Source organism: Eulemur rufifrons, chromosome 4 (genome assembly GCF_041146395.1).
Source record: "Eulemur rufifrons isolate Redbay chromosome 4, OSU_ERuf_1, whole genome shotgun sequence".
Taxonomy (NCBI): Eukaryota; Metazoa; Chordata; class Mammalia; order Primates; family Lemuridae; genus Eulemur; species Eulemur rufifrons.
The window spans coordinates 8,984,325-9,010,569 of NC_090986.1; the positions used below are offsets into that span (position 1 = coordinate 8,984,325).

Sequence of the window (26,245 nt, forward strand, 5' to 3'; positions counted from 1 at the left end):
GGAACAGGAACCAACACCCCCACATGCACACACCACCCCCAAAGGGCCTCCAGCCCTAGTCAGTCCTGGACAAGGTGCCTGCATTCTGAAGACTCTGCGATTTGGGCCACCCCTGTTCACGTATTTCCTTACAGCTGACTACAGACAGCTAGGACAGCCCACCTGAACTGCCACTTAGCTCTAAGGGGATGCAGGCCATACAGAATACTATCTTCTCTGCTGTCCCCATCTGGCAAAATGAACAAGAGCCTCTTCCTCTCAGACTCCATGCTGGCCTCCAGCAGTTTTTTCCTTCCTGCCTCTGGCCCCTGGGAGGTGAGATGGGTGGTGGTTTTGAGCAAAGGTGGGGAAGGCATGGCAGGGGGGAAGGTAGGGTGACAGGGGTTCTCAGTCCTGAGTTGGGGGACAGATCTGAGGTTGGGAGACAGGTGTGGGGGTTGGGGAGGGCAGGTGTGGGTTTGGGGGGTCTGGACAGGTCTGGGGTTAAAGAGGAGAGCTCTGGGGTTCTGAGGGCAGAGGGAGGTGGGCAGTTGTGGAATTCCATCCAGGAAGAGGGGGGAGGTCAGGGAGAGCAGGTCTGGATTTCAAAGGGCAGGTGGCTGGAGGTGGGCAGTGTGTGTGATGGGAAGTTCTGGGGCTCTGATGGGGGCAGGTCTGGGGTTCCCAGGCAGAGTGATGTAGAATTCCGGGGGCAGGAGCAGGTGGGGTGGGAAGGTCTGGATTTCCAATGGGAACGAGGGTGGGTCAGGGGTTCGAGGGCGGAGTTGAAGGAGGGGGATGCTGTCTGCGACCTGGAGAGGGGGACAGTCCGTCGATTCCGAGAGCCGGGGACTGGTGCTCACCCAGGACAGGCCCGCTGGCGCGCGCCGCGACCCCGCCCCCAGCTCACCGCCCCTTGGCGTCCTGCGGTTGCCCAGGACAACCGGCCAGCTGTGCCGCACTGTGAGGTCACAGGGTGCAGGCAACGCGGCGGGGGCGCTCCTCACGGAGGCCGGCGAGGGTCAGAGAGATTCGCGGGTGCCTGGGAGGTGGCCGAGAGTGCGGGGGTTACTCGCGCTGTGTCAGGGGCTGGGGTGGGGGTGACTGCAGGCGGGGGACGTTGGCCCTCACAGGCCACGGTCGGTGGCCTTCCGGCTGAGCCCTAGGTCCACGTTTAAGTCCCGGGCTGCGGTCAGAGGCGGGGCCGGAGCAGGTGCTGGGGCTGGCGCCTGGGTGCGGGACCACGCGGGCCAGGGTATCAGACAGGGAGGGTCCGCGTGTGGCCGCCACGTCCTTGGCCCGGGCCAGGCGCTCTGGCCCCGCGCCTCGGCTTGTCCGAGTCACAAGGACGGCTCTGGCGCTCAGACCTCCTCCAAGTAACAAAAGAGGGGGCAGGTCGCACCCGGCCCCTCTCGCCTCACCCCACCATCCCGCCGGGCCTGGCCTACTCGCCCCAACCCCGGGGCTGTCTCCAACTGTCGCTCCCATTGCCCCTCCCCGCCAAAGACGATGCCTCTGCCCTGGCCCCGACACCGGGCTGGAGCTGGGGGGATGGGCACGTGGGGCAGGAGCAGGGCTTCCCCGCAGCCTGGGAACTGGGTGTCCTCTCGCGGGTTGGGGGAATCTCCTTGTTGGCTGGGGACGATGAAGTGGACGGCTCAGCTCCTCGGTCCAACGGAGGAAGCTTGAGTGGCCTTGGCCGCCTCGGGCTAACTCGTCAGCGACCGGCGCCGCACCCCCCAGTGTTCTGAGCCCCTTGCACCTGTGCAGCCAGCGTCCCATGCCACCCGGACACCACCATTCATAGTAGTTTGCCTGCGTCTTTGTCCCGCCTCTGGCCTGGCATTTTGGCGGAGTTGGGGGTATAGTTTTCATTGGTTTTTTTTTTTTTTTTTTTTATCATGTTTAAATGGCATCAGAATTTTATGGTTCCTAAAATTTTTAATGTTAACACTAATGAGGCCGGCGCGGTGGCTCACGCCTGTAATCCTAGCACTCTGGGAGGCCGAGGTGGGTGGATCGTTTGAGCTCAGGAGTTTTGAGACCAGCCTGAGCAAGAGCGAGACCCCGTCTCTACTAAAAATAGAAAAGAAATTAGCTGGACAAGTAACAATATATAGAAAAAATTAGCCGGGCATGGTGGTGCGTGCCTGTAGTCCCAGCTACTCAGGAGGCTGAGGCAGGAGGATCGCTTGAGCCCATGAGTTTGAGGTTGCTGTGAGCTAGGCTGACGCCATAGCACTCTAGCCTAGGCAACAGAGCAAGACTCTTGTCTCCAAAATAAATAAATAAATAAATAGGCCGGGCGCGGTGGCTCACGCCTGTAATCCTACCACTCTGGGAGGCAGAGGCGGGTGGATCGCTCGAGGTCAGGAGTTCGAGACCAGCCTGAGCAAGAGTGAGACCCCGTCTCTACTAAAAATAGAAAGAAATTATATGGACAACTAAAATATATATATACAAAAAATTAGCCGGGCATGGTGGCACATGCCTGTAGTCCCAGCTACTCGGGAGGATGAGGCAGGAGGATCGCTTGAGCCCAGGAGTTTGAGGTTGCTGTGAGCTAGGCTGACGCCACGGCACTCACTCTAGCCTGGGCAACAGAGTGAGACTCTGTCTCAAAAAATAAATAAATAAATAAATAAATAAAATATAGTAAGTGTGTATTTCTCAACTTAATATATGTATATTAAGTTTAGAAATAAAAATTGTATATATTTATGTTCTACAACATGAGTTTTTTTTTTTGTTGTTTTGTTTTGTTTTTGAGACAGTCTCGCTTTGTTGCCCAGGCTAGAGTGCCGTGGCATCAGCCTAGCTCCCAGCAACCTCAAACTCCTGGGCTTAAGCAATCCTTCTGCCTCAGCCCCCCGAGTAGCTGGGACTACAGGCATGCGCCACCATGCCCAGCTAATCTGTGTCCTGGGACTTTACTGAATTCATTTATCAATTCCAGAAGTCTCTTGGTTGAATCCTTTGGATTTTCTAGATATAACAGCACATCAGCAGCAAAGAGTGAGAGTTTGATCTTCTCTGCCCCCCATTTGAACACCCTTAATTCCCCTCTCTTGTCTGATTGCTCTGACAAGGACTTCTAGCACTATGTTGAATAGAAGTGGAGATAGTGGGCAACCTTGTCTGGTTCCAGTTCTAAGTGGGAATGCTTTCAATTTTTCCTTGTTCAGTATGATATTGGCTGTGGGTTTATTGTATATGGCTTTAATAATTTTAAGGTAGGTTCCATTTATGGCTATTTTGTTAAGAGTTTTTACTATAGAAGTGTGCTGGATTTTGCCAAATGCTTTTTCTGTGTCTATTGAGAGAATTATATGGTCTTTGTTCTTGCTTTTAGTTATGTGGTGAATTGCATTTATAGATTTGCATATGTTGAACCAGCCTTGCATCTTGGAGATAAAGCCCACCTGTCGTGATAAATTATTTTTTTGATGTGCTGTTGGATTTGGTTTGCTAAGATTTTGTTGAGGATTTTTGCATCTATATTCATGAGGGAGATTGGTCTGTGATTTTCTTTTTTTGTTGTGTCCTTTCTTGGCTTTGGTATCAAGGTGATATTGGCTTTGCAGAATCTGTTGAGGGAGAGACCATCCTTCTCAATGATGTGGAATAATTTCTGCAGTATAGGTATGAGTTCTCTTTGTAGGTTTAGTAAAATTCAGGTGTGAACCCATCTAGTCTGGGACTTTTTTGTTGGGATATTTTTAATTTCTGCTCCAATTTCTGTGTTTGATATTGGTCTGTTCAGGAATTCTATTTACTCCTGATTGAGCTTAGGGATGTTGTGTGTTTCCAAGAATGTGTCCATTTCTTCTACATTTTGTAGTTTTATGGCATATAGATTTCCATAGTATTAAAATATAATGTTTTATATTTCTGTGATGTCTGTAATGACCTCTTCTTTTTCATTTCTAATTGAGTTTTATTAGAGTCCTTTCCTTTCTCATTCTTGTCAATCTAGCAAGAGACCAGTCAATTTTGTTTATCTTTTTGAAAAAGCAACTTTTGGTTTTATTGATCTTCTGAATAGGTCTTTTATTCTAAATTTCATTTAGTTTTGTTCTGATCTTAGTTATTTCTTTTCTTATGCTAGGTTTAGAATTAATTTGCTCTTCCTTTTCCAGTTCGTTGAGATGGTTTATTAGTTTTTTGATTTGTGAGCTTTCTGTCTTTTGGATGTGAGCATTTAAAGCTATTAGTTTTCCTCCCAGGAATGCTTTTGCTGTAGCCCACAGATTTTGATAACTTGTATGCCTGTTATCATTTAGTTCAAAAAATGTTTTGATTTCCATCTGGATCTTCTCCTTGACCCAATAGTCTTTCAGCAATAGGTTAATTTCCATGACTTCGTGAAGTGGTGAGTGTTTCTGTTGGAATTGATCTTTTTCATTCATTTCCTGTATTGTTCTTGTGGCTTCTTTGTGTTGGGTTTCTATTTTCTCTTCAAGTCCATTGAGTTTTCTTACAATCCATATTCAGAATTCTTCCCCTGTCATTTTAATCATTTTGTTTAAATTGCTATCCATTGTTGAGGGTCTAATGATTTCTTTTGGGGGTGACTTTTCTCTCTGATTTTTCATGTTTTCTGCATTGTTTTACTGATTCTTTCTCATCAGGGTACTTAGTTGAGAACTGGGTGTGCTAGGACTGGTTTATGGCCCTATCTCCAAGTCTCCAAAGAGATGTTCCTTGACAGTGCTGGGGAGAGGCACACTGGCCCTATGTTGCCTTAGAGGCCCTATGTTGCCTTTAGGAAGTTGGGTTACCTCTGGCCTGTTGTCTTCACCTCTTGCCAACGGAGATTTGTGGGTTTGGTCCCTGTGCTTAAGCTCCCAGGTGGTGGATCGCACTTGTGTGTGTGAATCCACTGCCCTCTAATAGCTTGAGATGGAAGGCACTGTGTTAAGCTGTGAGGTTACCCTCTCTGGTATTGATTGTAGTTTGCATGGAGGAGCCAGTTATCAAGGTAATCTGATGTCTCTGTGTTAGGCTCTGGTTCCCCGGATGGGGTATATGAATGCCCCAATCTTTGGGAAGGGTCTTGCCACTCCTGAGGGTTACTTGGACCCTGTTCCCCCCTAAAGTGGGGGTAAGGGCAAGATAGATTGCAGCTATTGCACACAAGCCTTGCTTCTATGGTTGCTTGACCTGCTGCTAGGGGGAGCCACTAATATGTTATTCAGGGCTCTTTCACCACACTTCAGAGGTGAATCCTAATGGGAGGAGTCAATTGGTGCAACTGACGAGGTCTCTGGCCAGGATTTTCCTTCCCTGTCCACAAACCCCAATGCTGGCAGCCGCCTGGGGACAGAGAGCAAGCCCTAGACTTATAATCTTATTAGGTGACCTAAGCCGGTCCAGTGGGCCAAATCAACAGGCTGTCAACTATTGTTCAGCATCAAGACCCCACAGATTCATGCCAGTCACACAGAGAAAGCGGCTTTTCTCACTTCCCTCCACCTCCAAGGGTGGAGCCCACTGCACTCAGCGCGAAAGTTGCCGGGCTGGGGGAGGGGTGTTGCCTGAGACCACCGTGCACCCCAGAATCTCTGTGGGGCCCTGCAATTGGAGACAGGCACTTTGCCTCTGGTAATCAGCAGGATCAGAACAAAGAAGGTGAATGCTGAAAGGGGGGCTCTGACCCTGGAAATTGCTGATGATTTGATTGGCTCTCCCAGAAATGATCACTTTTCTGACATTGTCAGAATTGCTTTCCCACTTGTATTGGTCATCTTTGCATGCATTTGTACAATATTATATAGTTTTGTCAGTCTTGAATTTTATATAAATGGTGCTTTTATATTAATTTGTGTCTTTCATTTTTGCTCAACATTGTGTATATAAGATTCATTCATGGTGTAGATGATTCTAATGCATTCATCTTCATTTTTGTATAGTTCATTGAATATCCTGATGTTTTATTCCTTTAACTGTTGATAAACAACTGGCTGTTTCCAGTTTTTTGTGCTTTTGAAAAATACTCCTAAGTATTGTTTTGTATATATCCTTGTGCACATTTGCTAGATTTCTCTAGGGTTCTTAAAGGTAGAATTACTGAATATTAGTGTGTACAGATTTTTATACTAGGAAAAAAATGAAATGATTTCTAAACAGTCATTCTGCAGTCCAAACATCAGTGTATCAGACCTTGTGTTGCTCCACATCCTTGTCTGTACTTCATGGTGTTAGTCTTTTAAATTTTGGTAAATCTTTTATGTGGGTATGTAATGGTATCATATGCAAATTTTAATTTGTATTTCCCCTGAGCATTTTTCTTTCATTTGTTGACTTATGTAATACTTATTCAATTATTTGATCCATTTTCCTATTGAATTATATCTTTTTATTTGTTTCTAGGATGTCTTTATATATGCTGCATACAAGTTTATTATTATTATGTGCTGCAAATGTCTTCTCTAGTCAATTAGATTCTCTTTAACTTTATAATGTCTTTTAATTTCTTAATTATCTCATTATCAAATGTCTCAATGTCTTTTTTAGTTGTTAGTACTTTTTGTATCTTGTTTAAGAACAAATAAACCATAACAGTAAGTTCTAATATTATTCTCTAATAACTTTATCATTTTTTATCTCAAATTTATACCCATAATCCCCTTGGAAATTTCAGGTATAATAAATTGCACATGATAATGTATTTTTAAATAGTAAAATTTTAAATAGTAAACTTAAAATTTAATATATAACAAATTATATATGGTAAAATGCATTTTTAAAACTATTTCAAATAAGTAAAAATGTATTTTACCTATTTACCTATTATAGAACATCTCAATTTCTTCAACCTTTTGGTCATTATGAACAAAGCTGGTATAAACATATGTATGTAGGTATTTTTGTGTGGACATAATTTTCAATATTGAGATATGTGAAATTTCATTTTTATTATGGTAAAATATACATAAATATAAAATTTACCATTTTAATCACTTTTAAGTGTACAATTCAGTGGCATTAAGTCCATAATGTACAATGCTGTGCAGCCATCACATCTGCCTGGTTCCAGACAGTTTCATTATCTCAAAGATAAATTCTCTAGCAATTTAATTTTTATTTGATCATCTAATTGTCCTAGAAATATTTATTAAAAAGATTGTTTTTTCCTCACTGATGTGCAGTGACAACCTAACCATATATCATGATGTGTGTTTGTGTTTCTAGGCTCTTTTTCTCCTTCATAGACTTATTTGCCTACCTGTGCCCTGATATCACACACTTTTAATTACTATTTTAGAAGGTCTTGATAATGTGGTAGAATAAGTTCCTTCAATTTTTTTCTCTTTTTCCAAAGTTTTTTGGCTTTTTCAATTTCACTTAATTTTCATAAAAATTTTAATATTAGCTTCTCATTGGTCACTAAAGCTTGTATTTTCATTATGTTAGTATATTAAATCTATAACTCATTTCCAAAAATTTGTCCTTTTCTCCACTTCGTCCTCTTGGTTAATATCTTAAGATGTCTTAACTGTCCCCATGGAAAGTAAAGGAGATAAATTTATGCTTTCCCTCTGTCAAGTTTATCAGCATTTCTCTGTATTGCTCTAAATATGAGTATATTTACTTTTTAAAAATCAATAATTTTAATTGAATATTTATGTCCTCATCACCCATCTTAAAACACAGCATACCAATAATGGATTCACAGCCTCCTAGATACAATAGCATTTCTTTTTCTTTCCCCAAAAGTGAAGTATAAATTTTCCATTAAAATAAGCAAAAAGTACAAAAAGTACATTTCCACTTTCCTTCAAAGTCTTAGTGAGATTCCTTCTCATAGGATGACTTCAAATGGCATGCTATACTGTAGACCTCTGTGATACCCTGACTGTCCTGATGACAGTCCACATTCACTTCCCACCACTCTCTCATGCCCTCTGTATGCTTCAGCCTTGAAAAACTACTTGCAAACACCTAATGTGCCTTTTCCTTCTGGTATTTCAGTCTTTCCTTTTCTTTTTTTCTTGGAAAGTTTCTTTACTTATATTTTTATATAATTTCTACTTCTGTTTCAAAACTCTGATCAAGCATTCTTCTTTCACATAGCCCCTTTGTCCTTTCAATGTCTATAGTAAATTCTTGTCTTTTTTCCCCTTACATGGTAACATGATAAAGTGACACTGCATTGGCTTTATACAGTAATCTGTCTTCTGCCATCATGTGATCTACTTGAGAAACAAGTTCATTTCTACACCTCCATTTTCTGGCACAATGTCTAGAAGAAGGTAAGTATTCAAGAAAGGACTACCTGTTATACTGGGTTTTACTCATTTAATATTGGATTTAATTCAATATGTGTTTATTACCACAGAGGAGATAAAGATTAGTAGGACTCCATCTTTAATAATGTAAGGTATATCTTATTAACTTTATATATGTTTACCTAAAAGTATTTTAAATGTGAAGAAATTTTGGTGGAAAAATGTAAATATAAATCAGTGGATTAAAATAATCTTATTTTAAAATATATATTGCATACTGCTATGTGTCACTCAGCTAAGTGCTTGAGATACATTTGCAAGCAGCCACCACAAAGTTCAGAATCTAAGATCATATCCAGAAATTTAAAAATAGGTGTATAATTTTAAAAATTATTTTTAGATGTTAAAAAGTAAAATAAAAGGCATGGCAAAGGAGAGATTTGTTTAGTTGGCAATGTAAACAATGTTTCTGAAGTATGAAGACAAAACAGATTGTGAAAAGAATATTTCCATGCGAGGGAACAGCAGGTAAAAATGCCCCAATATGTGAGATAAATTAAAATGTGAAAAATGTAAAACAAAACAAAACACGACAAGACTGAAGCAAATACAGGTGAGAAAGTAAGCTGAGGCACATCACGTTCAGTGTTAAGAATTTTGAAATTTGTTAGAGTCTGATGGGAAGCCATTAAGGGGATTCAAATAAAAGGATGATGTGGAAGGAGGAAGAGATGGCTGGCCGAATGGCTGGGCATATGAAAAAGTGTGTACATGTGTTCTACGAAGTTTTGCGAGTGTTTTTGGAATTGTGTCTTAAATTTTCTAGGCAAAACAAGAGTGCTTCATATGGTGAAAATTATGACTTTAGGGATTACAATGCATTGATATCTTTGGCCATCTTATATTTAATAACTATTTGCTGGTGGAGCATGATATCCCAGAGGACTGGCCCATGTGCTCACTCTAGAGTATGCAAGCATCCACACTTCAGAAAAGTTGACAAATTTATAATAAAATGTGACTATTCTCTGGAAATTGAGAGAAGAGCATCTTTACCTACTGCAAATGTTGTGCCTCTCTAAATATGTTTGTTTTAACATAGTATGTTTCTTATTGCCAGTATTTCCTCAAAATTTAAAGAATATTGCATAATCTGGAAGGATAATGCCTAAATGTTTTCTACAATTTTTCTAGTTGAACTAACACACTGACCAAAGGGAAATGCCTGTGTTTTTAGAGTTGGATAAAGTGAGGGTGTTGATTTGATTTACCTAGTTATGATCATAACTTACTTACTTTAGCAACATCTTCCTAAGGCATTTGCAGGAATTTCAGATATGGGCCATAACACATGGGTTGTTGACTTAAAAACCACTTAAAATTTTTAAAAATAAAAATATAATTTTAATTTTTTTTAAAGAGCATATCTGTTTTAATTTTTTTATTTTCTTTTTCTGGCAGTGGAAATAGAAACATATAGAGATGAAACTACAAGTTCAAGTGTCTACAGTGAGTTGACGGTAGATCATTTTGGATTATTGTCACCATGGAGCAAAGAAAAGGTAACTGGGTAATGCATTTCTGAAGAAAAAACATTAGTGGGTTTGTAAGAAATTGTCTACTGCAAGGCTTTAAATGGTACCAATTGCCTTGGTGAACTGACGAAACTAAAGGGTCCTCTCCCTCAGTTTTGTGGGGTCAAAACATATTTTAAATTTCACTACCTTCATAGTAATGCACAAAGTTTTCAGATCAGATAGTAGCAAAGACACATTTTTGTAACCCATCCCTTTCATAGATCAATTTTCTTTTCTAATTGCACTTCAGGAAAAAGGGAAAATTAGTCAACAAAAGGAAGGAACTAATTACTGAGATCAGACCAAATGCTCTTGCAGGAATGATGTGGGTCTCCTGTCACAGCCAGGACCAGCTATGGGCTTCACCTGGGGCATCTAAGAAGACAGTAATCAAAATAGCACAGTTGTGTATCAATAATTACAGACTGGAAAATATGATTTAGGAAAACAATATGATTTGATAAGATACTATTATAGAATTAAAAGTAAAAAGTTTCTGAGGAAGTGATGCTTGAGCTGATATCCAAAGGATGAATGAGCCACACACAGAGGCATGCCCTGTAGTCCCAGCTACTCTGGAGGCCGAGGCAGGAGGATTGCTTGAGGGGAGGAGGTTGAGTCCAGCCTGGGCAAACTAGCCTCTAAAGAAAAATCAAAAGAAAGGATGAACAGCATTTAACTAGGTGAAGTGTCAATGGTAAATGTGCAACTGTAAGTATTCCAGGGGAAAGAATTAGTGAGAACAATAAATCCTGTGGTGTGAGGAAGCGTGGTGCACTCGAGCTACTGAAGGAAAGCCTGTGTGTCCCAGGAGAAGAGGAGATGTAGAAAGAGATTTTAGACAACTCAAAAACTGTGATGATGAAGCAAAATGAGAAATTGGATGGTTCAGAAGTGGAAATTGTAATCTTGTGTTTGAAGGTGTGGCTTTACGTTTATTTTTTCTCATAGAACTGGAGACATGAGTATATTTGGATGTTAGTGTGACAGATGCTGTTTACAGACAGTGACAGAATGAATAGAAAAGACAAATATAATTGAGAAGTTCTCTAGGAAGCAGGCAAAGAACAGAATCCAAACAGAAAGTAGAGAACATGACTGTAGATAGGGAAAGGGGCTAGTTTCTCCTTTATAACAGCAGAGAAGGGAGTGTGATGGATTCATTTTTTTCAGTTCTTTCCTGACAGTGGGCAGAAAGCCTAAAGGCTGGAGGACTTGGCTCACTCATCCTGGGGTAACACCAGTTTAGCCTAGGAAATCTCTGCTCACCTGTACTTGCGGTTGGTAAACAAGGAGAGTGCCGTTTATGACTTGTTTGTATATTTTCTATAGAATTAAATGTTTTCATTCCCATAACTATTAATAACAGTATGGCCTTTCATTTTTAATTATGTTTAGCTCCTTATAGAAGGAAATTTCCCAGGAACTAAGAGGTCATAAAACAATGCAATAAGATACTCAGTATTTCAAAAAGAGAGTAGCATCTATTTGTGGAGGTAAAAAGCCATTATCCCCTGAGATAAAAATTGTAGGCACATCTCTTTTTTCTTCCTCAAGTTATTAAATATAGAAGGTAATGGCCTATGGTGCTTTTTAGTGGCAGTTTTGACTTATGCTAAGATACTAAAAATCACATTTCTTCAGGGAATGTCACTGAAATTTAATGCTACTTGAAATGTATATGTAAAATAGATTTAATTACACATATTTTTATTAAAATTTCCAGGTATAGCTAGAGACTAGAATTAAGAATCACACAAACATTATTAGGAACTAGTTGAGTTACAGGAGAGCAACTGTTTAATGTCAATTTAAAAGATAGTTTTTAGTAATTATAGATAGTTATGACAGTGATGATTTTATAACTAATCATAATGATAGTGAGATAAAACTCATAACATAATTCAAAATATATTTGTTTCTTAGCAAAAGAAGATTAATTCTAAACTAATGTTATATAAGAAAATGTTCCTTTTCTTTTTTAAACTTTCTCAGTATAACATAAGTTTTATTTCATTTCTCCAGTATATTACACAAGTTTCCAACTTTCATGGAAGCCAGCAATACAATTTTTATGCATTTGTGCAATACATTTTAAAAATTTTATCAGAGCATATAAAATTCTGAGCAACTCTAACACAAAATCTTTTATTCTTACCAGGATTCATGTTCAGGATATATAATTAAAACCAGTTCAATTATTGTTGTTTAGAATATTGACATTTAAAAATATCACATTTAAATTGTTTTATTGTTTCCTTCCAAATTAACATATTCCCTGCATCCTGGCCTCTCAAAAGATGATTGGCCTCTGGCAACATTCTATTGAAACAAGTTCTTGCCCAGTACTTTAGACAGTCAATCCTGGTGAGCTGCAAGATTGGATCGCAGGTCCTTGATATATCATGGAAGGGCTGTTGCTTTCCCAGCAATGATTGTTGATGTGGTGAATTTTCCACTGGCTTATTTTATCCTATAGCTGCACCAAAGTGCTTGTATTTCAGTCTCTCCATCATGCTAAAGGAGGGCTACGTGCTACTCTCACCCACAGAAACTAAGCTGGCAGTGAGTTACAGTATGGCATAGCAGCAGCCCATGATCTTACCAAGGTAGGGGCAGGGTGTCCCTCATTATGTAGCTTAAAAGTTCCTCAACACCTGGAGTTCAAAATCCAGCCTTACCAGATTACTGTGAGCAACCTGGAATGTAATAGCCAGTGGGGAGGGGGTGCATTCACCCGAGGCTCATCCGGTTTCCCCAGTGGTGGCTGCCCCAGCAGCAGGCATTGCCTCTCCTCATGTCTCATGTGTTCAGTAGTCTCCACCAGTCATCTTTTAATTCACCAGGATGTTTTAATATTTATCAAGCAAAATATAAGTGAGAACATGGAGGGTTAAAATACTGTAATTGTACTGAAAGGTGAAAGACATTCTCTTGAAAAAAGTGAAAAAAGAAAGTTTGCTGGGTCAAAGAAAACCATCTGATAAGGTCAAGTATGACTTTAGTAGAGACCTACAATCCTTACCAAGGTTTTAAGCACACTATTTCAGGAAAAAGGACATGAAATGAATGTCCTTTTTATGGAATGAATACATAATAGACAATGTCCAGAAAACTTAAATGGTGCTCTGGTCCCCTTCTTTGCTTACACAAACTAGATAAGTTCCTTTTGATGGAAGTGAGATGTTATTCAGCAGGGAGTAATATTTGTAGTCCTTCAAGCATGCAGTGATGGGTAAAACATCATCCATTTGCTCCTTATTTCTCTTGTCTGCCTTTTAAAATAGAAGATTGGAAATGAAAATTCTTACTTTATTATTTTTGCATCTAGTTGTGACCTGAGGAACAAGTCTCATCAATGAGATGCATCAGGACATCAGGTGTCCCTCTGAAAGATTGTCTTGTCTTAGTGAAAGGACCAGATGTCTTGACTGAATTCTTACCACTTTACTCTGATCTTTAAGATGAACATTTTGTTTGGAGATTGACATGAACATGTTATCATGAGGAAAAGGCAAGGGAAATCATTCATTCTGACTTTGTCAAACTAGAGAATTAAATTCAATGATTCACCTTCCTTTGAATGTCTTGCTTGGTGGGTAGGTGGGAAAGCATTCTTATATAAGTCCTTGTTGGTTGTATTTTCTACCTTTTCTTCTAAAATTTTATTCCAATTGATACAATTATAAGTGTTAAATTGTATACATCTTTGTCTTTCAAGTAGGTGAGAAATTTATATTTCTTCTCAAAATTTATATTTTGCTTTGTCAGTTTTTTCCCCAGGAAACTTATTTTAATGTCAAGTTATTAAGATGTCAACAAATTTCATATTAATTTTAAAAACTAGCTTCTGTGATATATGCACATATACTGCATATACATAGTTTAATATATATACACATTCATATACACATATTGAAATTTGTATGTTTTATTCTGAAATTTATCAAAAAACAAAATGTCAAAGATAAATTTTGGATACCTTGACTCAAAGTAAAATTACAAAACAAAATCAATGTATTTTTAAAGAGACCAAGAAGCTAATGCTTTACAAGTGCTAGTTAGAGCTTTTGCAAAGGTATCCCAATTGTATAAAGCCAGTTTTTCTGTACTGTGCTTATAGACATTAACTCATTAAATTTGGATTCACTGGACTCTCTCAAGCAATTGTTATGTTTCCAAGCAGTCCATTTTTCTTATTCTATGTATAAGTTCATAAGGAATTGATATGTCAATATTTTTATACCTTTATTGGATTTAAAGTTTGGCTCTGCTCAACAGCAATTTCAGATAGTGCTAAATTGAATTGTTGTCATATGAATGGTAAAGCATTTGATATTTCTACAGGAAATATATCTTAAAAAACCAGTAGTAAGTCATACTTTTTCCTACTAAAAGGAAATATAAACCATTTTAATAAACTTATTCAGAATAGGGTTCTACGCTAGTAGATTTTTCATAAAGACTGACAGTACAGTAGTGCCCAAACATGTAACCCAAACTTATTATTAATTCACAAATATTAATTGAGCTCCAAATGTTTATCAAATATTCTGTCTTCAAGACCTCTACTGTCTGTTGGAAGATAGAAAAAAGGCAATAGGCCATGGCATATCCTGTTAGTATGTTTTAGCAAGATAGATGATGCTGTGGTAACACATAAGATTGACAGCGCACCCAGTTCTGAAAAATGGAGAAATGCTTAAGCCAACACTACAAGAAGTGAGAGTTAAGTGGATGAAAGGAGTGAAAGGGATACATAGACACCGAGGGGAGGGGAAAAATGGTCTAACTCATTCTAGCCACTGCACATTATTTAGCTGAACATATTGTATAGGAGAAGAGAAGATGGTTATAGATGAAAAAAGAGTAAGGGACAATTTATAAAGGGCTTGTATGTTGTGGTAAGAGATCGACCTTCATTCGTAGGGCAATGGAAAACCACTAAAATTTTATGAATGATAGGACCAGGGTTGCATTTTGAAATACCACTCTGGTCACAGTGCAAAGACTGGGTTTTAGTGATGTGGAATTTGGAGACAACAGACTGGAGGCAGAGGTTGCAGTAAAGAGGCTGTTACATCAATTCCCGTGATTGGCAGTGGTCACCTATGCTAAACATGTGTCAAAATGCAGATCTGTGAATGGATTTTCAAGGTAAAGAGAAAGACAAATACCTCAAGACTAATTTTCTCCATAGTATAGATCAGAAGTTAAAGACAATGGGGGGTGTAGACTAGACAGGGTGAACAATAGATGCATGGGAAAATGGAGAGATAATTGAGAAGCCTAGAGGGTCCCAAGTCCTATTATCTAATGGGGTTTTTCACATAGGATTTTTCAACACCTTTGCCCCTAAATACTTATAGTAAGATGTTATTTTGGTTTTTATTTGTTTGTTTATGCTTCATTTTAAACACCTGCCAATTTGAAGACCTGCCCCAAGTCAGGCATGTAGCCTTTCATGTATTATGTTCTGTCACCTAATACCGTTAACAACTGAGTGTTTTCAGTTAATTTTCATTAACGTGGATCAGAGACTTGTCCAAATCTGTGTATTTAGCAGGTGACAGAGGAGGAACTTAAATAAAATTTTCTGATTCTAAATCCCTTGGATTTATAAAAACTTTGGTTATTAAGATAAAAGTTACCATTTCATATATATGTATTTCTTTTGGCCAAGATCCATGACAAGATGCAATAAAGAAAAGCAGATTAAATTTACACCTGATCTCGGATAACCTCAATTTTCAAGCTTATCAATATCCCTTATTGGATAACATGTCAAAGAATTTTTTATTAAGTAAGAAACCTGTAAGGGCATCTCTAAAATACATAAACTTAAAACTTTTGAAATCTCTGTGATAGGTTAGATAGCAGCATAAGGTTCATAAAATTTTCAAATGAATTAAGTAAACATTGTTATAATTCTATTAAGGTATCTTTTGGATGCTATACATCTAATTTTCAAAAATGTTACCAAAATCATCAGTTACAATTTGGAATAATACGGAGAATTGTAAGACTATTTTCTGTTTGTATAAAATAATCAAAACTCTACTTCACATTGTTTTTTTTTTCTCTTTTCTTTTTCTATGTGACTTGCTTTATTGGGGTGGTATGAAATTCAACATGCACTAAAGGTGGTGGACAACATTTCTTTGACCTCTATTTTGTTTCTAATGTAGACAGACACACAGGCAATCTCACACATACTGAAAGCTATTCTTATCCTTAGTGATGTTGTATGGGGGGGGTGGGATTTTTGTTAACCATGCTGAGGGACTGGGTATTTAAAAATCAATTGTGTGAAAACATCACGTGTACCTCATAAATATATATAACTATTTTGTATCCATAATAATTTTTTAAAAGCAAATAAAAAACAACAAACAAAACCTAGGCAAAAGATCCCTTACTTATTAGTATCATAGTGATCATACAGGTCCATTATGCTGATGACAAGGTCCATTAGCATACCATCTGACTTACCCAGTAGGTAATTTTAGTTTTGACTTCTGTTAGTGTTGTAGAATGTTAGAAAGGGAACAGTTCATAGAAGGTGAATCACTGTCTGGACAAAGCTGTTTTTTCATAATCCTAAATATGTGGGCAACTGCTCTAGGATGACACTTAAAATCTTTCTGCTCTTTACTCTTATTTGGCACAATTTGTAATTAAGATAATTAAAGATTACAGTAAGATTTTAGCATAGCATCCTTTCCACTGGCCAATTTCTTCTCCCCTCACAATCTGATATGTCGTCCTGGAAAAGCAATTTCTTATGATTCAAATTTGGGTTCTAGGGCTGATATGTAGCTGGCAGATCAGATGAGGGCTGTTGTTAATTATAAAGTTATTGTGCTGCCTCTATCATGGTGTGATTTTAGGCCATGGTACCAAAAACATCTTCCCTACTAGCTCCCAAGAGTACCTACTATACCTGGCACTAATTTATTAAAGCATATATGTACCTTGCAACCAATGCATAGTTTTACAGAGTCCTAGCATTAGAGAGAACTTAGAATTCATAAGATTATAACTCATTCCAGTGTAGACAACCCATTCATAAAATTCCTGATAGAAATTTCCCTAATATCTGAACAGCCTTAGCCAAGGGGACTATAAAAGTTTTTTTTAATTATGAAATATTTCTAACAATTAAAAATTTTATCCTTGTATGGGGCAAACATTTTCCTCTTTAGTTTTCCTCACATGTATAGAGCCCTATATTAGTTAAATCTATACAAATATTTAGTACATACTGACATCAAATTTTTCCTCTTTCTCCATGGATGTAGGGGAAAGAGAAAAACAATTTAATTTTACAAGTGGAGGCTATATTTGAAGAAAATATGCTTATTAAATTCATAAGTCCAAACTTTATTCATATAAAATTTTCAGTTTCTGATTCAGTATAATATAGTGTATATGAGTTTGGGCTTGGGACTCAGACCACCTTATTTTTTAATAATAATTTTGCTCTTTACCAGCTGTGACATTGAAAATTGCTTACAGTCTTGCTTCTTTAATAAAAGAATATTAATACTTACCTTAGAAGGCAAATGATATATGAATGTACATAATTTATTTATAATTGTATTTGGATTAAAAACTAAAATATTTTAAAATATAAATAAAACACTATGTATGCATATATAAGCATTAATGACAAACATTTATATATTCTATGTAGTTTTCATCTAAGGATGAGGTTAAGTGCCAAAATTATTCCATTTCCACAAAACTTGTTACTCTGTGAACTTTTGGCTACCAGTCAAAAGCGGTTATCCACCCCAAGTTCAGATTGAACATAAAAAGTGAGAAAAACATGTATTGTGAAAAAATAGCAAATGAGAACTATTTAAAAAATGTACTCAGTCTAATATTTTATAAGTACTTAATTATCCAGCTATATAAATAATAAGATTACTTTTCTGTATAAAAATTGATCAGTATACATAAAAATCTTTTAAGTATTGAGGAATTGCTAAATCTTTCAGTTCTGGCCTCTGCAGTCCCATAATCTCATATCAATACATAGAAATCTTCAGTTTCAAAAAAATGTATCCTGTCTTTTTTGAGATACTTTTTAAAGCTCTGCAATTTAGATTACTTTAAGAAAGTTTGTATGTGATTATTCATTCAAAAATTTGATTTAGTCTTACTATATGTCTTACTTTATTTGTCATTCTGGATACCTAGATGAAAGGCGTGTCTTACCTTTGAAAAATTCAATCTTGTATAACAGATTTAAGAAACAGAAATGGATTATACTATGATATTTCTGTAAGACAATTAAAATCTTACTGTGTGCTTAGAAAATGATAGACAATCTAAATATTTCACAAATATTTACTCAATTATTTCTCAATAGAAACCTAGGGAATGGATAATCATAATATCATTATTTTAAGATAGAAACTGGGAAAGAGATAGTTTCAATAACTTGCCCGAGATCATAGAGAAAGAACCTAATAGAATGAAGATTTGAACTCTAAGTGATGATTTCAACACTGCAGAAACTAATCTCTTAATTAACACTATGCACACAGAATGACACAGGTAAGCATCAGATACCTATAATCACATATGAAAGGACACATACTTCAAACACTGGGCATCAGGGGTCTCTTTTGGAGACTAATATAGAAGCTGTGGTTGAAAGGACAGCTAAATAAAAAAGAGAAGAGAGGAAATCATTATAGGCCGAGAGACAGTGTGGCCCAGGTTAATGAATCTTAAAAGAATTTAGAATATAAGAAATATTCCATATGTTATTAACAGTACAAAACAAGAAATAAACTATAGGTTCTGGAAATGAGAGTTCTCAGCTGCACCCATTCTTCTCTGAACTATGCTAATTATTTATTTTTAGTGTTTATTTAACTAAAATTTAAAACTAAGCTTTTATATTAGCTTGAATGGGTATGCTTACAGATATTTCCAATTTGGAAGTCTTTTGAATTGAATATAATAAAAATGGTGCTTGTGAAGTGTAGTTTAATATAATAGCCATGGTTCCCAACCTTGTACCTATTTTACTGACAGATAGATTGATTGAGTTCCAGTCTACTTTCTTTTTATTTAAATAACCTAAGCAGCAGCCTTGGCACAGCAGAGGGAAACTAGGCTGGGATGTGAGAAAGGTTGCAGCAGCATGGCCTGATGGGGGGAAGAGTGAGCAGTGACAGGGTCACAGTGGACTCCCCAAACCCCTAAGTCAGGTTCAATGGTCGTAGCCATGGGACTGGGGTCACCATAGAGAAGCCATCAAGCAGTGATGTCTCCTCAAGTCCCCAAAAAACCTCAGGGATGGGAGCTAAGTCAGCTCACTCAAGTGGCCAGGCCAGGGCACCCCAGTCATGGGTCATGGGGCTGAAAGGTGTGCTAGGCAGCCCCAGCAGTTGCAGTGGCAGCTGCGGTTGGCACTTCAGGGTTGCAGATGACACTAGGCAAATTCTTGCTGGGCCTCCTGAAAGCCAGTACCTGTGCAGCGGTACAAGGAGTGGATCCGCTTTAGCATCACGAGCCCCAGCACAGCGAAGCCAGCGAAGAGCAAGGCAGCCCGCAGCACGCACACAGGTAGGCCACCTGGGCCTTCGCACCCTGGGAGCGGAGATCCAGCTGCTGGAGCCCCAACCTGGGATAGCAACGGCCTGGAGGACAAAGAGCACATCCTGGAGGAAGAAAAGGAAGGAGAAAACGAAGAAATTGAATGAACAGTCACTCGGGAAAGCCTTATCTATGGGGCAGTACCAGCAGAGGAAGGAGCAGAGAGGGAAAAGGAGGAGCCAGAGGAGAGAAAGCCCGAAGCCCAAGCCATTGCTGGTCTCCACACAGGAGCTGGCCGTGCAGGCGAGGAAGTTCGTAAGAGCCACAGTGCTGCACATCCAGAGGTAGAATATGGTAGATACGGCCTTCTGAAATTCTTGGGGGATCTCCGTGGGGATGTTCTGGAAAAAGCAGGGTGAACTCAGCAAAAAGAAGGCAGAGCGGGCCAATTGTTCTGTAAAGCAGGGGCGCCCCGGGGCAGCACGCTGCAGCTCTCGCTCTCTGCGGTGGGCTCCTCTGCCTTCCAGGTGAGCTCCTCCTGTTTCCCTAGCAGCTCAGCGGTGGCTGCTGCAGCTGAGGCCCGAGTGTTGTAAGGGCCACAGTTCTTGGGTTCTGTGGGCCTGAGCTTTCTCCAGGGCTGCAAGGAGGGACCTGAGGGTGGAGGCGATGGGGTGTGGGCAGGAGGCTCAGAGGCTGATGATGGCTCCCGGGTCTCAGAAGGGTTGTAGATGCTCAGCGCGGCGTAGTGAGGGCTGAGTCAATTCTGGATCCCAGCTGGGTCCCTAAAGGGATTGTCAAGTTCTCCAGGCTCGGCCAACGGTTTCCGCCATCTCTGTGCTGAGCCACGTTAGCAGCTGCGGCCTCTGCCGCCCCCTGCCCTGCACGCCGCTGCCGAGGCAGTGGACAGGCGGTGGCACTCAGACCTCCTTCCGCCCTGTCTGGGTCCTCCCCGCTTCTCTGCGCCTATAGTATTTACCTCAAATACACAAACAAACAAAAAAGCATCTTTGAAAATAAAATGCAACCCTGTGGAAAGCATTATGGAGGTATCTTAAACAGATTCAAGTAGACCTGCCATTCGATCCAGCAATCCCATTATTGGGCACATACCCAAAGGAAAAAAGGTCATTCTGTAACAAAGACACATGTACCCGAATGTTTATAGCAGCACAATTCACAATAGCAAAGATGTGGAAACAACCCAAATGCCCATCAATACATGATTGGATTAGTAAGCTGTGGTATATGTATACCATGGAATATTACTCAGCTATAAGAAATAATGAAGATACGACATCTCTATGGTTCTCCTGGAGAGAGTTGGAACCCATTATATTAAGTGAAGTATCCCAAGAATGGAAAAACAAGCATCACATGTACTCACCAGAAAATTGGTTTCCCTGATCATCACCTAAATACACATCTGGGAACGACACCAATCGGATATCAGACTGAGGTGGGGGGTGGGGGAGGGGATGGGGGTATGCCTACCAATGAGTGCATTGCGCACCCTTTGGGGAATGGTAACGCTTGAAGGTGCTGACTCGGGAAGGGGGGGTGGGGAAGGGAGGGATATATACCTACATGATGGGTGCAACGCGCACTGTCTGGGGAACAGACACGCCTGGAGCTCTGACTTGGGGAGAAAGGCGGTACATGGGCAACGTATGTAACCTGCAATTCTGTATCCCCCATAACAATAAGATGAAAAAAAAAGAAAAAAGAAAAGAAAATGGCAAATTGAGTATTTTGTTTTCAGGAATTCATAAAGTTATATACAAATATTGATGTGACTATTTAAATAAGTAATTAAACATAAAATAATGTCAATAAAGATTATCTCCCCAAATTCATAACAATCTATATTATATCTTTATATATTTGTATTATAAATTTACATTAACAAATTGGAATAAAACAAGTTTATAAAATTCAACAAAACCTCCTTGGGTAAAATGTGTGTTATTTTAATTCCATGTAAAATGCTATTTGAAACCGTGCAAACTTCGTGTAGTAAATAAATTGGCATGTAGTTATAATAGGGTTTTTGCAGTGGAACCTGTTGTTAAAATGGCATTGCATCTAAAACTATATGTTCTCTACTTAGGCATTTATCTCCTGTTATTGCTTTTGTGCGTATAAACATTAAAAAATATAGCAGTTCTATTGTAGTTAAAAATAAATTAGGGCCTATGGCAAAGATTAGGTGTGCATATATAGTCAGGAAGATCAAAACCTTTCAACTCTTCAATTCCTGCTGCAAAATTATCAGTTCAACCTTTAAAAATTATTTTTATGTAGTTTTAAAATTCTGCATTGTCATTAGCTGATTATAAAAGGGTAACTGATAAAATATTTTAAATTAATTGTAAGGTTTGAGGGGGCTAATATTTGATCTCAGCATACATACTCCCCCCCCCACACACGCAAACACCCCTTAAGTCCAAAGAGAATAGGGCAGATATTTGTTTTGATTTTTCTGTTTGTTTGTTTTCCTCATTCTTTGGATTGTTGGCATAGCTTTCCTAGCTAACTTACTGTTAAACAAAAATAAGCATTGATTCAATGATTTTAATGTCATTTCTTTATCTGTATCATATGGAGTACTTGATTTTTAAGTTCTTTTTGCTTTTCTTTTTCCTCATACTTTCTTGTTATATTTAGTTTCATCCATGAAGCCATTTTTCCTCTTGATTAACTGATGGTATATTTGCTGAACCTGCTGCTTTTCACATTGATATGTGAATAAAAGTATATGTTCCCACATATACATGAGAATATCACAAATATCATTTGTCTTCTGACATATATGGGATAGCTCCCTTAAAGAAAAAATGTGTGTGTGGGTATGTATATATTTCATTTGTGGATATGTTGCTTTAATCGTTTGTCTTCATATGGCATATATTTATATATAAAATGTATAAATTTATAAAAATGTCTGAAAAAAGTTATTTTCAACTATTTCTTTTTACCTCTATGAGATAGCATTTTATGAAAAATACTATGTGATTGATCATATTGAAATAGCAAGGAAGATGGGAGGGAATCAATGTGATTAGATTACTTGACCCCAAATGGGAAAAAACATGATAAAAGAAGGAGTTATGGAACACCGAGAAGAAGGAAGAACAAATAGAACGGAAATGTGAGTACGTACAGTCCACTGCCCTTTTCCTCATGAGTTTATATATCATATGTGTTAACTGAAACAATAATTATAGCACCATCTGATACTTAAGACAATGATATTGTATTATAAAATGAGGAAGATAAAAAATCTAAATGGAAGTGAGGTTTCCACACATCACTCAAAGTGGTAAAATATGTATGTATATTGTAATACCCAGAGAAAATGCTGTGAAAACTATTCAAAGAATTATACAAGGCCGGGCGTGGTGGCTCACGCCTGTAATCCTAGCACTCTGGGAGGCCGAGGTGGGCGGATCGTTTGAGCTCAGGAGTTCGAGACCAGCCTGAGCAAGAGCGAGACCCCACCTCTACTAAAAATAGAAAGAAATTATATGGACAGCTAAAAATATATATTGAAAAAATTAGCCGGGCATGGTGGCGCATGCCTGTAGTCCCAGCTACTCGGGAGGCTGAGACAGGAGGATCGCTTGAGCTCAGGAGTTTGAGGTTGCTGTGAGGTAGGCTGACGCCACGGCACTCACTCTAGCCTGGGCAACAGAGTGAGACTCTGTCTCAAAAAAAAAAAAAAAAAAAAAGAATTATACAGTGGTCCCTCAGTATCCATGGGGGATTGGGTCCAGGACCTTCCTCATATACCACAATCTGCAAACGCTCAAGTCCCTGATATAAAATGGCATGGTATTTGCATTTAACCTACTCTCATCTTCCTGTGTAATTTATATTATCTCTAAATTACTTATAATACCTAATACAATGTAAATGCTATGTAAATAACTATTAAACTATATTGTTCAGGAAATAATGACCAAAAAAGTCTGTATGCTCAGTACAGACAAAAATTTTCAATCCATGCTTGGTTGAATTCGTGGATGCAGAACCCACAAATATGGAGGGTCGACTGTACTCACAAATGCCATAAATCAATGAAGACATAATCCTAAAAAAAGTGCAAGTAATCCTCAGTAAAACAAGAGAAACAGAAGTATGAGATCCAGAGTTAACAAATATAAAACAAATAAGAAAATGGCAGACTTAAGCACTAATACATCAATTGTTACTTTAAATCTAAATGGTCGAAATATACTACTCAGGTGGGATTAGCAAAGTAGATTTTAGAAAATGACAAAACTCTATGTTGCTTAGAAGAATTTTACTTCAAACTTAATGGCAAATGTGCCTTAGAAGTAAAAGAATGGAAAAAGATGCAAATATTATTTATAAAAATTTGAGCATGATTATATCAATATTTAATAAAGTAGACTTCAAAATTACTATAGATGAAGATGTACATTATATAATAATAAAAATATCAGTGCATAAGAAAGGCAAAACAATCCTGAATGTGTACATCCTTAAGAAAAAAGATCTACAGAACATACATAGCAAAAGCTGATAGAGCTGAAAGGAGAAATAAAAAGGAGTCCATAATTATAGTTAGGCGACTTCAACAAACCCCATCAGAAACTGATAGAACTAGTAGACAGAAATCCCTGAAAGACCTAGAAGAGTCAAATCACACAATCAACAAATAAGACCTAATTTACTTATATAAAAAACCATTCAATAACAGTAGATTTTTTTTAACAGCCCATGTATTATGGGTTGAATTGTGACACCCTCTCCCAGGAAATAAAAATGTAAAAAGATATGCTGCACCTCTAACCCCAAGTACTGCAGAAATAGAGTCACTGTAGGTGAAATTAATTAAGATGAGGTCATACTGGAGTAGGATGGTCCCCTAATTCAATATAATTAGTATCATTATAAGAGAAGAGACACAGACAGAAACACAGAAGGAATGCCATACAAAGACAAAGGATTAGAGCAACACACCCACAAACCAAGACAGCCAAAGGTTGTTGACAAACCACCAGAAGCCAGGAAGACTCAAGAAAGGATTCCCTCGCAGATTTCAAAGGAAGCATGGTCCTGCCAATGCTAATTTGAGACTTCTAGCCCACAGAACTGAGAGACAATACATTTCTGATGTTTTGAGACACCTAGTTTTGTGACATTTGGGACCTAATTATTATTAGGAAATGAATGCGCCTTGAAACATTCAACAACATAGAACATACCATGGGTCTTAAAACAAACCTTATAAAACAAATGTAAAAGAATTTAAGGAATACAAAGAGTCTTCTCTGATCAAAATGGAATCAAGCTATAAATCAATTATGGAAAGACAGTTGGAAAATTTTAACCCCATGGGAATTAAAAAGTACACTTTTAAATAATTTATACAAACTAAAAAACACATCTGAATGAAAATCAAAACAAGACAAAAATATGTGAGATTTATTTAAAGCAGTACCAAGTGGGAACTTTAGAGCACTGAAGGTTTACATCAGAAATGAGATGAGTTCTCAAATCAATGCCTTAAGTTCTTTAAAAAATTAGAAAAAGAAAATTGTAATAAACCCAAAGTAAGCAGAAGGAAGGAAACAATAAAGATAAGCTCAGAATTTAAGGAAAATTAAAAACAGAAAAGCAATTGAGAAAACAAGCAAAAAGATGAATGTTCAAAATAACCCCAGGGCAAGGGGTGGAAGGTTTGGAGGCTGGAAATGAGTTCCCAGATTATAGCTTCTATCTTTTTTCCAAAAAGTAGCAGGGAGATCCTTGCTGGGGGAGAAGAGAATGGGAATGGGGGCTGGAGATTACTGGTTGCATTTGAAATGCCACTGAGGAGAGGGGGCAGGGAGCGCAGGGAAACAGGACTGTTGGGCTGGGTGAGAGCCCAGTTGGGGGTGGCGCTCATGAGTCTGCAGTAGCCCTAACCCGCCCCAAAGCAACATGGCTACAGGGTTCTTCCAGGCAGGGATGGAAGAGGTGTCCCCTCCTCACAACAGAACCACCCCTGGCTTCCATGCTGTCCCCTTGCCCTTCCTGTATCCCCAACCTCCCTCTCCTCTGGTCCCTCCTTCCACGTGCCAAGGGACCCGAATCTCCCCCAACTTAAAATAAGAAAACACCAACCAAGGCGCCTGTGCAGCCTCCAGCTGTGGCCCTAACTCACTCTCTCCCGCCAAACTTCTTGATGGAGAATCTGCACTTTGCTCCCTTCCTCGCTGCCTTCCATTCCTGCTTGACGCGAGCCAAGGCTGCTGCAGCCAAGCTGCTCCCACTGAGACCAGAGTCCTCTGGCCACTCCCCTGAGTGACACTTCCTCCTCATCCCTCATCCAAGAGGGCTCAGCCCCCCTTCAGCAGCTGACTGCATGGACCACTCCCTCTTTCTGAAAACCTGACATCTCAACTGTCCACCTGCACCCAAACTCCACTTGTCCCAAACAGAACCCCAATCTTTTCCCCAAACCTGCTCTCCCTCCAGTGTTCCTCTCTCTCTAGGGAACGGCACCTTGACCCGCCCCGTCCCTCAGGCTGGAGACCTAGGTGTCACTGTTGACAAGTCCCTCTCTCCATCATTGACTCCATCCTCTCGCCTGGCCAGGCCACTTTCACAACATCTCCTGCACGTGGCCACCTCTTTTCTTCTGCTCTGCCATTTGCCTAGCTCAGGGCGTCAGCATCGGTCACCTGCTCCACTCCCAGCCCATTACCCCCCATACACACCACCACCAGGCTTTCTCCCTGGAAACCATTCTGCGCTCAGCGGCCCTTTCTAAAATGCCTGACACCCTTGGAGGGTCACCCATTGCCCTCGGCACAGAGCTCAAATGCAAACCCCTCAAGCGGAAGCAAGTCCCTGCACGGCCTGCCTGCAGCTTTTCCAACTCCTCTGATCTGC

At 39.2% G+C, this 26,245-nt stretch overlaps 1 pseudogene; it reads right to left on the reverse strand.

Moving 5' to 3' along the window:
- Positions 1-19,150: 19,150 nt before the first annotated feature.
- On the reverse strand, positions 19,151-25,679 carry LOC138382421 (secretory carrier-associated membrane protein 3-like; annotated as a pseudogene).
- Positions 25,680-26,245: the final 566 nt, after the last annotated feature.